This window comes from Cavia porcellus, unplaced genomic scaffold (assembly GCF_034190915.1).
Source record: "Cavia porcellus strain 051 isolate PalLab524CR breed Dunkin Hartley unplaced genomic scaffold, mCavPor4.1 scaffold_50, whole genome shotgun sequence".
Taxonomy (NCBI): domain Eukaryota; kingdom Metazoa; phylum Chordata; class Mammalia; order Rodentia; family Caviidae; genus Cavia; species Cavia porcellus.
Window position 1 is genome coordinate 3,477,066 of NW_026947533.1, and position 14,201 is coordinate 3,491,266.

The 14,201-nt window shown below is 44.3% G+C and overlaps 1 long non-coding RNA gene across 1 annotated transcript in view; it reads right to left on the bottom strand.

Moving 5' to 3' along the window:
• Window positions 1–212: 212 nt before the first annotated feature.
• LOC134475062 (uncharacterized) overlaps window positions 213–14,201 on the bottom strand; it is a 29,684-nt gene continuing 15,695 nt past the window's right edge. Inside the window, exons 2-3 of the long non-coding RNA XR_010046020.1 lie at window positions 6,732–6,782; window positions 213–366 (exon numbers count right to left, since the gene is read on the bottom strand). This is a non-coding gene — a long non-coding RNA (uncharacterized LOC134475062). The remainder of the gene's footprint in view (window positions 367–6,731; window positions 6,783–14,201) is intronic.

Below are 14,201 nucleotides of genomic sequence, written 5' to 3' on the forward strand. Positions count from 1 at the left end.
TGTGTCAGGGAACCATGAGGGAACATATGGAGAGGATGGTTCACTTGGTCCAGATGCTTCAGGAAGCTCAACTGGAAACACCCAGCTGTCAGCAACCCAGGCCAGGATGCATTGGCACGCACAGGTGCCCAGAGGCACCCAGAGACAAGAGGAAGCACAGAACACATATGCCTAGGCTCAACCTCCAGCCACTCAGAGACACTGAGTCCAGGACTAGTTCAGATACAGAGAAGTTAAGTTATCACCTGAGCAGCCCTGTGGGACTTGGCCACCTGTGTATTCAAGTCCTGGCCATGTACAAGCACCTAAGTCTTGGTTTACAACACTGAACTGTGGGATGCTGAGTGGATCCAGAGTGCAGGGTCACTGCGGAGGAAATGGGGGATCCATGGCAAGGGATTAGCTGTGACCTTGGCCCCATGAAGACCTGCTACAGAGGCTGTCCTGATTCCCAGGGATGACCTTCCATCCCCCTCACTGACACACACATGGGGAAAACGGTTCTGTTCTTTGGAAAGGAGATTGGAGAGTCACTCTAGGGGTTTCAGGGTATGATTAGGGCAGGAATTCTTAGGGATGGCAAAGTGTCCATGGCCCACAGGTATCACTGCAAAGTGAGTGGGTGTCATCAAGCCAAAATACACATGAAGACACCCTGTGTGAAGACACTTTTCTGAGTATTGTCCATGATCTTGTAAGCAGAACAGGTGTAACAACTGCCCTTTCGAGTTTTGATGTTCTTTGGAGGCCACAGAATCAGCATTGGCAGCAGAACAGATATGGTTCACCTCAAGGAAATCTTTCTGTGTACAAGGCCTTGTTTGGAAGTGGTTACAGACCATGGAGGAGGAGTTCTACAGAGACCAAGAGAACTGGGCAGCAGATGTTTGCCTGACCTAGACACTGCAGAATGGCGGGATACATATCGATGACTCCTTACTTCTCAGATATTCATGGAGCACCAGCCCTGAGCCCTTAAGTGCAAAGAAATGGCAGATATCAGTCTTTCCCTTTGTTGACCTGACCTGTAGTTGGGAAGGGCAGGGAAAAACTGTGTCACACTCCCTTAAAGAAGGAAGTGGTGTCATAACACTAAGCAAGGACTGCCTCACAGGAAGCATTCTGTCAGCCTCTAGGGATCCCAAGTCCCACACTGCCACACTGTAGTTGGGAGAGGGTGGGAGTGGACAGTGAACTTGCTGGGCTTGAGACCCATGTGCCCCCCCCAAGGTAACCTGTGTAGGTGGTGTTCGAAGAGAGGCCAGACCGCTTGCTTTGCTACCTCCCTGTTAGCTCTAAGGATGCATCTCCTGTCCTTGACTCCTCACTGGAGCTGAACTCCAAGGTGGATCCCCAGGCCAAGCTTCTAATGGACCATCTGGAGCCTCCTAAGTCCTTGGTGCCTAAGTCACAGGGTAAGGAGCCCTGGATGTGGGTTGTGGCCTTGACAGGGTGGAATGTGCTACTGAACTGAACAATGTACCCAGATGATGGGAGACACAGGAACCTGATTCCCTCAGCAGTCAGTATGGGGATGCAGTCTGGGAGGATTTATTGGGGCTGTGTTCATGCACACAGCTGCATCTGACAGGCAGTGGGAAGGTTTGGCCCTGAGAAGTCCCTGGAAACTCAGTGATGTTTTCTTCTCCTGAAACTGCAGAGGCAATTCCAGTGCATGCTGAATTTGCACCCGCAGAGCTCATGCCAGCTCCACCTGCAGCTTCTTCACCAGCTCTAACCCCATAGAAGAGCAGACACATGTTGTCCTTTCTCCATCAGCTGCAGAGCTGGATCTCCTGGTGGCTCCCCAGCAGGAGTCATCTCTTGACCTCTACCTGCAGGCAGCTCTTGACCCACTCCTGCCATTCCCCTCTCTTCCAGATTTACCTATTATTCTATTTATTATTATTCTATTCTGGGATGCCAGTGATAGAATCATTGCAAATGAAATTGAAGGATTTATTCTTGTTTCAGTTGATGAGTTTGGTACCATTTAGTGCCTTCTCCATATTGTGAAACCTTCACCAGTGTCCTCTTCCAGAACATTTTCATCAACTCACTACACAAATATATTTTCTTTTCTTTTCCTTCTGACTAGATTCTGGCCACCACTCATCCAATGGCCTTGTAATTTACCTGTCCTACCTTTTCCACATCACTGCAGTTGTGTTTCTCCTCTGACTTACCCTGCTGTAAGTAACTGTTTAATCTCTCCTTGTCTGAGAAGGGAATATCCAGACAGATTGCATCAATTTCTCATGCACGTATTCATGGACTCGTGGCAGGGCATAGAAAAAGAATTCAGGAATTTTTTGTAATTCTTAGGATTATTTGTTTTATTAATTATGTTCCTGGCTTTATAGACATATACACATCAAAACTGGTCCATGTTTAATTACATGTAGGTCATTTCATGTCTGTTTTATATGAAGGAGACTAACACAGTTTCTTTTGTTACAGAGCAGCACCATGGAAGTGTCACACCCATGTTTATACTTTAGATATTTCCAATGATAAATTATTAATTTTAATTTATGAGTGCTTAACAAGAAAAAAATCACAAAAGTAAAGTATTGTAGCTGTAATACAACCATTAAAATGTGAGGCACTGTGTGTTCCAAGTAAAGTCTATGGCCTAGAATAGAAAGTGCAGTGTTGCAGGCAGGATGTCCATTGAATTACCCTGTGGTTTATTTCCATACAGTGTCATGAATATGGCTGCCTATGCCCTCTTCTCTGGACAGAGTAAATTTGCATAAAGTCTGGCTCAGTATGACACCACCTATAAGTCACATATTTCTCCAGTAATTCAGTAAAAGAATGAGACATATGAACACAGGCTGATTAAGGATAATGAGGCCTTGTGTACATAATTAAAGAAATATAATGGCCATGGAGGCAAACAAATGGGAGAAATGAGCACTGGGAAACAGCAATGGCATCTGGTCCCAGGTAGTAAAAACAAGCCCAGAACTAGAATCTGCTAGGCACGTGCCCAGGCCGCAAAGATGGAGGGCACCCAAGAGCTCTCCATGACTCCTCAGGGGCTGGGGGTGGGGGGAGGTCTTCAATCACAGATCTGCTGTGTCATGGTGTAAACCCCTGCAGCCTTCACAGAGGCCAGCTGATTGGTTGCTCCACACTATAAATACTCCAGGCTGAAGTTATTCCCCCAAGTCCTGGCTGCACTGTGATGCCACTGGGGCCTGCACAGCAGAAGAGGTTAGGTCACAGATTCAGCAGCCACTGGGTTTCCCACAAAGAAATAGCTGAGCACGTGGGTGCCCCAGTGTGAGCTATGGTGTAGCTCCTGAATTCGATAGATGATAGAAAGTTTTCCCATGGTCTTTGAACCAAGTGGGCCTATAAAGTGTCACAGGCTTGGGCAAGGCATCAGTGACAGTGAATGGTGAGTTCTAAGTCCAGGCCTTGCCCTGCCCAAGGGACTGCATGTGACAATGGCAATGTGAGGTAACCTGAGGATGAGGACCTTAGTAGGGATGGTATCAAATTACAGGCAGGTGTGGATAGGGACAGTGCTGAGGTGAAGAGAACCCCATGTGACCCTCTAGTGCCTCACCCCCGAGCATGCTAGAATTTCCACAGTAAAGGACTATGTGTGTTATTCCACTCCCAATGGACATTTGAGAACCAGTGCCGAGAGAGGGACAATGCCAGGTCCTAGGCACAGGACATGGGCAGAGTGAAGAGGATAGGGGAGAAGTCCAAAGGAGAAAGACCTCCTAGCACAGGACCCAGCCAACTCCCAAAGGCATTAGAAAAACAGCCACCAAGCTCCTGGGACCTGAGCCTAAACATGTGGGACTGATTTCAAGCAGCATCCCCAGGGATACACACACATGTGCACACACACACACACACACACACACACACACACACACACACACACATACACGAACACACAGTGATGCCATGATCACACACTGGGTTGCTCAGAGGAAAATTGATCTGATCTATTCAATCTATGTGCCTCAAATTCTCACCTTATTCCTCGGCTGAAAGAGGCTGGCACCAACACAGAAAAGGACAATATGTCACTGGCCACCCAGAAGCTGAAAGGCTGGAGGAGCGGGACAATCCACAGCAGAATGTAGTGGAAGAGAAGACCCAGCGCTATACCCCAATAAAGCAAGGGCACACAGAGGCCAAGGTCACTACATGGGGGGATCTGAACAGCCTCACTGAGATGGAACTGATGCCTGAACCTGAGACATGCAGACCCTAATGCTGTACTTGGTTGAGTCTGTGTGGCAGAAGACAGAGGACCAACAATTTAGAGATGCAAATTCAAATTTTTTTAGTCAATAAAGAGATGAGAAGAGAGAACAGAGGGCCTGGTGAGAATAAGGGAAGGGAAGAGTGATCAAAGGACAGGTGTGGGGCAGAACCTCACAACTGATATAGCACATCAGTGACCACTGATGAATGCATGGCTGCAAACTTAGGTACAACAGATAAACTTCAGTTCTGTCAGGTTCTATGGGTTAGGAATCAGGAGGTGCTGCTGGGGGATCCACCGTAGGTTCTCCAAATCAGGCTGCAGAATCAGTGGAAGCACATCTGTGGCAAAATCTGTTCTCAGGCTCTCTCTCTTGCTAATAGTCAGGAACAAGGTTAGAATGGAGGTCTGATGTCTGCTCTGTCTCTTACCCTTTTTCTCTGCAAAGAGTCAGCCTCTCCTCAGGGAAGATGCAGAGATAGCAATACAGAGAGGAAGAAAAAACAAAAGAGAGAGAAAGGAAGGAAGAACAGAGGAGGGAGAGATCAGGAGGTTGGTCACAGGCATTTTATGTGTGAACCTTGATAGTAACATCCCATCACGTCTGCCATGTTCTGTTATTAAGAATAAGTAAGGAATTGGGTAGAGAGCTCAGGATAGAGTACTTCCCTACCATGTGTGAGGATCTGGGATAAATTTCAGCCTAGCTAATACAAAGCTGAACAAAATTCTCTACCTGTGACCTATGGTCAAGGAATGGACTACTCAGGAAGTGGCCATCAAAAGGTGAGCTGTCAGCAGTTGAGCACGCTGGCCATGGGTGTAGTGACTCACACAGGTGTGAATGAGGCACAGTGCTGGTAGATCTGGGGGTGCATCTGGATCCATACTGCTTGCCTAGCCTGTGTGAGGTCCTGACTTGGGGCCATAGAACCAATACATAGAAGAAATTGAGATGCTTAGGGAACAAAATGATGGTTAATCTGATGAACTTCTGCCCCCTCATGATGACACCAGGCAAACATGTCCAGGAGGTGAGTGTCATTTACACCACCATACAGAAGGATCTAGGCCTATGTGCAATGTGTTCACCTCCCTCCCACCTTTCATCGATTTCACCTCTAATTCTGTACACTGTGTACACATGACACCAGCCCACAAATTTAAAAGTGTCATCTCTCACCTCTGATGATGTCCCTAGGAAGCAGATGCCAATATGACCTCCATAGCTCAGGGGGACACACTGGAAAGGACATGAGAGGCATGGTGTCTTTTCTAAGTTGACAAGGGAAGTAGGAAGGAGGAGTTGGGTCTAAAACTAGGTCTTCTCTGAATGGGGACCCTGGCTTCATTGCAGTTTTTCCTTTCCCGTGGGGAAGCTTTGCCTCCTGCCAAGGATCCATCCCTGGGGTGGAGCAGTTGTCTACAATCTGAAGAACACTGGGCAGTCATTCCATGTGCTTCCATGGTATCCAGAGCAAGAATCTCTGGGGGATTCCAGATGACCCAGTTCCACATAGACATTATAGAGGGAGCTGGTAGGTGCCTTAAATCATCAGTGTACCAGGTATTGACCATGTTGCAGTGACCAGAGCAGATACAAACACTGGTCTCTTGTGTTTCCATGTTATGAAGGCAACACAGGCACCCTGGAGAGCAGGCCATGTACCACCCACATTATGGTGAATGTGTCTAACTTCTTGGCCTCTGTACATATGGACATAAAATAGGGGAAAGCGAGACTCACAAAGGCACACAGAATGGAGTGATGCATATGCACTGAAGGTGGAGGAAAGGCAGGCAGGATGCACTCCCACTGTCCACTCACTTCTCAGATAGTTATAGAGCAGCACCCTGTTGAGCAACCATTAGAGTAACACTGCAGACTCCACTTGCTTTCTCACAGAGGCAACGGGCCACAAGGGTAGAAAAGGGAGTTGCATTTCAGGATTCCTACAGAGTGTAGGACAGGTGGTAACAGCACTGTCCAGGGACCTCTGACAGCAAGTGAGGGCTGATTATGGTTAGCAAACAGGATACCCTGGGAGGGCCATTTGGGAGGGAGGCCACACCTGTAGTGCTGCTTACACCTGTCCTCCTCAGGGTCAGAGTTTCTCTTCTTGGCTCCTGGCAGGTGCTGCTAAGCAAGGTGGGACAACCAGCCCTATCAAATCTGATTGAGTTGGGCCAAGCCTAGCTCACTGAAAATGAGAACTACAGTGAGAAGGAATTGGCCTGGGTCTGTTGGTTTCTGAGGAGGACATGGGACACTTTAAAGGGAAAAAGACTCTCAGACTTGGGGCCTCCTGCAACACAGAGGCATGCAGAAGTGAGTGGGGTCAGGGAGAATGGGAAGTTTTCCTGGGGTGCATTTGTGCACAGAGCTGTCCCTGACAGGCCCTGGGAGGTTTTGGGGCCTGCAAGAAGCAAGGACAGTTGGTGATTTTTCTAAAGCAGGGCTGGTACTGGACTGAGCTCAAGGTCTACTTACAGATCTTGTGCCAGCTCCACGTCCAATGACTTCAACAGCTCTGGGATCAACCTGAAAATAAAGGGCAGATAACTGGTCTGGTGGAATTCCAAGGCAGGCCTGTTGCTGGCTCCATGGCAGGTGTCCTGAGCTCCACTTAGGGCTCAAGTCCTGCAAAGCACCTGCCCTTTGCTTGCCCTTCCCTTTACCTCTTCTATTTCTCTCAGTTTTCCTTTCTACTCTTAAGTCTACAGTTCTTTGAAACATTAAATTCTAAGATAATTTTAAGTTAACATTTCATTAGTTTCCACATGTTCAGTTGAGTCACATGTAAGCACATCGTCAATTGGTACAATCTTCACATCTGTCGAGTGCCAGCTTTCTGCTCAGTGTTGGACCCATCCATACCCCTGTTCTCTCCTGCTAGTCCCCACCCAGTGCTGACCTTTCTCTCACTGTGATTTACTACCTTGGGTCTTTCTTTTTCTTTTAATTTTTATTTTGCAAGTATACAACAGAACAAGTCAGAATAAAGCCAACTAAGATTGTACAGTGAAATTGGTACAGAACTTCACAGCAGGTTACCGGAACAACAGTCATAGGTATCACAGTATATTTTGTTATCTTTATAATAGTTGTTCTTTCAATCCTGTATATCAAAATGAGATGAAATATAGAACACTATAGAACTTATCAAAACAGAATATTGAATAGAGCAGTACCATTAATCAGAAAAGAGCAAAACAGTAATAAAAGTATTTGCCGTCAAAGAAATAGTAGAAGGAAGTCCCCCTTATTTGCTATGGTCAACCTCCCAGGAGATGCTCAGATTTCTGGTTCCCACTTGCTAATGGGCAGGGAGGAGGAGGGGAAGGAGGATAGGGGAAGTGGGATATTTGACTCTAGGCCATGTAGCAGTAGGTTCACTATTGTTAGCAAGGAGGCAGAATGGTCATTTGTTTTCACAGCGTCCTCAGTTCCAATATAGCATGGATTTCAGGAGACACTGCTAGTTCTCCTCCTGGAAGGACTGCAGTGGGCCACACTACCACTGCTTACCAGGGAGCAGAGGTGCTGGCTTGGCTTCCCAGAGTCCTAAGTTCCAACATGGCGTGGATCTCAGGAGACACTGTTAGTTCTCCCCCCTGTAAGAGCTGCAGTGGTCCACACTTACCAGCGAGTACCCTGGGTCTTTCATATCAGAGCATTAGATTCTGCTTGGCCAAACATTTCTGGAGGAGACTGGCTGCTACTGCTCTTTGAAAGAAGAGAAAATCCTAGAGAAAAAAAGTCTACAGGGAAAATGTAGAGACCATTGTGTATGTACTAATCTTTTCATTTTTGAAAATGTTTTCCATGATTTCAGTGATACAAAGGGAGCTACAAAGGGCTGATTCATTGCATTTGAAAAACAACAATAATGCAAAAACCAAAACAGGAAACCTTTATTTACAACCAAGAGTCAGATAGATGGTTTTTATTACAAGTGTGAAAGAGGTTTCATGAGTCCATTTTGTGAAGGAAATGGCAAATTCTTCTAACTCAAAGGGAATCACCAGACATGGCCAACACCAGACATGAGCCTCCTAAACTGGTTTCATCCAGGCACACATCCCTGAAATGTGTTGTTCCTCCATCCACTGACACATTTGAAGGCAGGTGCTGAACAACAATGGGAAGGGCAGAGCACAGCCATATCTCCCAGCTCCCATCAGAGCTCTAAACAGCCTTCCCCAGAACTCCTAGGACTAAGAATAGAGTTTTCTCCCACACAGAATGCTGCACAAATTTTCAAGAGTTTGATTCACAGTACTCTTTGAAGCAGGAATGAGCTGGGACCCTTGCTAGCCTCCGCATAGAGTACACACAAGGAGAGCTGTCGGGACGATGCTGTTCACTGCAGCCGGGGGGAATTTTGTCCTGGCCCCAGGGCCACAGAGGTGCAGGGCTAAGGATGACAAACTCATGGCATGACAAGGTTTCCCCAGGGCCAGCCAGTACACTGGGCATCTCCACTGCAATCCAGAACCTCCCGAAGCCAAAGACAGCACTGTGCAAGGGTATTTGGATATCAGGGTGGCAAGTCAGGTGATGGAGAGCCCTGCCTGACACAGCTGTGCAATGTGTCCCTCTGGAGCTAAACCTGCAGCAGATCCCACTCATTGCTTTCCTCATGTCTGGCAGCGAGGACATCAGACAGAAGCATAGCAACATACTTGAAGTTTACTCAAAATAAAATCATTTAGCTTCCTTTCAAGAATGACTGATGACTTCCCTTCAAGAAATTCCCTTCAAGAAATGACTTCCCTTCAAGAAATGCACCAGTCTGGAAAATCAAGGCTGAGAACATCACTGTGAATTTTGTATAAATAAACTGACCCTTTACAAGATATGGTGGTAATGCACGTGGGTGGGTCTGCTATGATAGAGATGTGGACTCTCATGCATACAGGTTTCATAACTGCAATAGAAATTTTCAATTAAATGATGCATGCTCATGACTTTCTGTTTGTATTGCACTGCAGGAAGGGGGATCCAAGCAGCAACCTAGATTTACTGCGCTGCCCTAAAAACCTAGTTCAAAACCCACCACACAATTCAATCACCCAACAATGAAAGCTCAGCAACGTGGTTCCTACTTGTTGTGGCTGGTAGTTGACAATCTTGAGGTGTTTCTATCTGTGCCAGCCATCTCTGACTCTCTTAGTTTCTGTTGGCCAGGGTGTGAATCAGACTATCTGTTTACAAGAAAGTTCTGTCATCATTTCAGGACCAGTGGCAGCCTTTCATTTACTGGAAATAATTTTTCAAGTTTGGCCATAAGAAACATATACCATGTGCTTCACAAGTTGAGGGGAAATGAGATTGTTTGAAATACATACAGGAAACTCATTTTGTCTGTAGCAGACCCACTTGCTGCTGAAGTCCATATTTTCAAGGTAAAAAGCCATGAGTCACGTGTTGTTGCACGATATGCTAAAATGCACAAAAACTTCCCCAAGTTCAGTTTCTTCTTTACTTCCCTCATTCTACCAAGCCACAGAATGGATTCTGAGCATTCAAACACATAGGGTTAGAATTGCATTAGAGATCTGTAAAAACTTCAGTAAACTGGAAAGTGAAAAGACAAAGAAAGGTTTTTGGCCAAATGCACCTCTAAATATATGCTTAAAGCAACAAAGAAACCAAGAAGAAGATAAAGAAGTCAAAGACAAAGAAGTCCAAGAGAACGACAAAGACAAAGATGAAGAGATGAAGAAGAAGAAGAAGAAGAAGAAGAAGAAGAAGAAGAAGAAGAAGAAGAAGAAGAAGAAGAAGAAGAAGAAGAAAGGGTAGAAGAAAACAAGAAGGGGAAAGAAAGAAAAACAAAACGTAATGCCAAAGTGTGGGGTTTTGTCTCCAATGCCTCAACCTCCTTTTAAAAGGAAAGGATCAAAATTTGCAGAATGGAAGGGTTACTGTGGAAAATGGCCTTTGCACCAAGGCACTGATGGTGTGTCTGGACCACTATGAATGTCCAATACATGGCAAAGCCTGGAGCCTGGTGGAGGCTGAGGCCAGGACCCAGGAGTTGAGGCCCCTGGGGCTGAGGTGGTAGGGTCTTTGTTGCACCCTGGGGGCTCTGCCTTATTGGGCCTGCAGGGCTGCAGCATGGATGCTGTGGTAGAAAACGGTGTAAGGCAGGAGGTACTGGGCTCCTCTGCATTCTGCACACTCCCTGCGTGGCCTGAGCACAGGAAGATTCCAGTCCTCCTTGCTGGAAAAAGAGACTCTGAAGAAGATTCTGGGTGTCCTGTGCCAGACACAGATGGTCACAGTGACTTCTCAGGTAGGGAGGGCAGGACACCCACCACAGCACGATCCACATGGCAGGTTTAAAAGTTAGTCATGAATGATGTGTTGCCTTTCTGAATAAAAAGACTCCTTATTTTATATATCTATAAAGTGAAGCTTGAATGTTCTTCCATATGCTTATCCTACATTACACATAAAAGAAAATTAAATCATCCATTTCCACTCACCTATTCAAGAAAATACCAACTATTTATTCTGAACGGAATTGAACAGAAGAGCAGCAATATTGAATGGAGCACTATAAATAATGCAATGGAAAAGCCATAAAGGCATCCCTCCCAGGATGAGGGGTCTGCCACTGACCAGCTCCTCACTCCTGTCCTCATCTGCTGTGCAGGCTTGTGTCTCTTCACTGCTGGGTGGAGAGAGAGCCAGGACACAAGCTCTCTTCCATCTCAGGAAAGATCAGGGACATGGCCTAGGACATGGCCTTCTTTTAGCATTTTCAGTGGCTGTAATTTATAATTAACTCAGCAGCTGTGCTGTGGAACATTCATGGTATCTAATTGTCCACATTTTACCTGATTAAGAAGAGAATATGGTGTCTGTAAATCTCATTTTTATAATGACCCTTAGGAGTGGAATTTCCAGGTTAAATGTATATAAGATAAATTGAGGGTCACAGATTTTTCACCTGAAGCCTCAGCATAGAGCTAGAGCCTGGTAGAAGAATACTGAGTCTGCTCACATCTCTGTGGAAATCTGAAGTCACAGAGATGGTCCAGGCAGAGGTTCAGGACACCATGTCTCCTAGCAGGAACCATGGCTAAAAAATACCCAGGTCCAGGCTGTCTCCTCCATAAGTGAGTTCTCAGGAAAGCATCACACACTGCACACTGGACAGGGGAGAGCTGGAATGGTTCCAGAGCTCCTTCCTACATGCCTGTCTCACTCAGGGGAGCTCTGTATGAGGCCAGTCTGTCACAAACCCCAACATGACTGAATGTTTTCCACCCAGGTGCAGATCTGAGCTGCCACGTGTGGACTCACCGTAGCTATGGAGCAGGACAGATGTTTACAGGGAGCAGGTCAGGAGATGGGGACACTGCAGGCAGGTCAGGGTATGAAGCCTTAAATAAGAGACCAGGCCCTCACCAGCCCCAGTTTCCTCCATCAGTAACCAAACCCTGCAAGAGTGTGCATTAAAAACTGAGTAAGGGAAAGGAGTTACAAAATTACATATTATAGAGATAGTTTGAAGATACAAAAGTAAATGTTAGCATCCGAAAGTAAAATAACATGTGACCCTTAATGGATATGTGGTGAGCATTGATGTCCCAGAACCACATGCATCAGAATGAAATAGTCTGATGAACAGAGCAATAAGGAGCACAGGCAATGGGTAAAAATCACAGCTTCTTAATAACAACAACAAAGCTGGGATACAAAAAGTGCACTGGTGAATTTTATCCAGTATATAATAAAGAATAAATACTGATTGTTTTTCAATTCTTTGATCAAGTTGAAGGAAAACCCACCATCAACTTCTTTTAAGTGACAAAGTTAAAGTTATCCTGAGAATGAAGCCAGACAATAATGTCTTAAAAATAATGTAAATGAAAACACTCTGTTGGCTAATATTCCTACCAAACATAAACAAAAGTGTTCAGCTAAATGTTTGCAACGTTAACTCACCAGCATATTCAAAATTAACCAACATTATCAACACTGGGCTCAATCTCAGTGGTGCAAGAATGGTCCCTCTCTAACAAACTATCTGTTTCCACTGGTTTTAACATGTATCTTACTATATTCTACTATATGTGATAGTATAAAGACAATTTTTTAAAAGGCAAGGAGATAATATAGAAACCATTGTTCATTTTCTGTTAACTGGTTCTAAATACCCTGTAATTCTTTCATTCTGTTGAATGGCTTCACACTGTCTTGATATGCTTGATGCTATCGTATATGAAGTTATACTCAAATAATTCAAGGAATGAGGCACTCTGGTGACTACTATTATGTTAGATTATCTGGGAGTGAAACACAATTATGCTTAAATTGTTCCATTCTGACCAGTGTTGTTCTATTACAATGTCATCTTTTATCTCAATCTCCACCCTTTTTTAAATTAAAATTTTTTATTTTTTTCAATTAAGGAAATCTAAATTTAAAAATAGCAGGATATATTATAGTAACTATTTGTTTTCCTATTAACCTGATTTGAACCCCAGTATTGCTCTCCCCATCTTGTTCTGCCTGATTTTACTATATTCTATTTTGTTTGATATTTTCAAGTTTGAGGGTATAGACAACCACTTTGAAGGCAATAAGATTTATTATGATGCCCATTATAGTTTGACTATTATCTTCTTTTGAAGTCTTGCAAGGTTTCCAGTGTAGGTTTGATTGGTCTTGTTCTGTACTGTTTTGATCAATTCTATTATATCTGATGATATAGCAACTCTTTTCAAAAATAGCAAGAGGCACAATGGTAACCATTTTTGATCATCTGATATTCTATTTTTGCATCATGTACTATGCCCATCCTTCTGTTCTAACTGTCTCTGTTTTGTTTAGTCATGTTAGGATTTATTCTCTTCAAAAAAATGTAATAAGAACTGTGGGAGTAAAAAAACTCAAAACTTGTAACTGTTATTGTAAAAAAGAGAGGAAAGGAAGGTGGTCTAAGGGATATAACTGCATGCTTGAGTCTGTAGGATGGAAAATCATATTACTGAGCTTTTGTTGGATCACTGAACAGAACTTTCTGCAATCTCATTGTATGAATGTCAACTTTATATGCTTTAATTTTATAATTTGGACAACTGTTTCTAAGATGACTGAAAGGATTTTTGCCCAGATAGGACACTGTAGCCAGGAAAGCCACAACCGGAAGCAGGAAGCCCCATCTCCCCTGCCCCTAGGAAGTTACCTGTGATGCCATCTTCCAGCCCCTGAAAATTTACATATGGTGCAAAACCTAGGACCAATGGGCTACTTGTGTATCCCTAGTGCCCGCCTTAGGTTCCACCCCAAACCGAGGCTATTTATAGGCCCCCATGCGACGTGTCCGCTGGAGAGATTGCTGGACGCCAGCGGTGAGGGTGCTGGTCATTTCTCTCCATGTTCTTAGAATAAAGGCCACTTTTTATTTTATATTTCTCATCTTTTGTTAATATTTTTCATCTTTTGGAAATAACCCTAGCAATGACAATATGTAACCTATTAACTAGTGATTTCTTACTGTATTTTTTCTTGAAATTCTGTATTACTTGTACCCTTTTATTGCTTTGTTTTTTATTTCCTTTCTTCTCTTTAATTAAAAAAATAATCAAACCTGGAATGGATATCTTTTATTTATTTATTTATTTTGGCTCTGGAGATGAAACTCGTGACCTCACACTTGCCAGGCAGGTGCCTTAAGCCACTGAGCTAAACACCCAGCCCACCAATGGATATCTTCTACACCTTGTCATCTTCAGAGTAGTTGCCTCTGCTCTTGAACTTGATACCAGCAAGCATACCCAAAGTGAATAAAATCAGTCAAGGCCAAATAACATTGAAACAATCCAGCTTCAAAGAACATCAGTCATAGAAGACAATATAAGTAATATAGGGATTCAGTTTTAGTTAATAGGAAATTAAGGATAATTACCATGGTATAAACTGCTATTTTTGGGTTATCTCTCT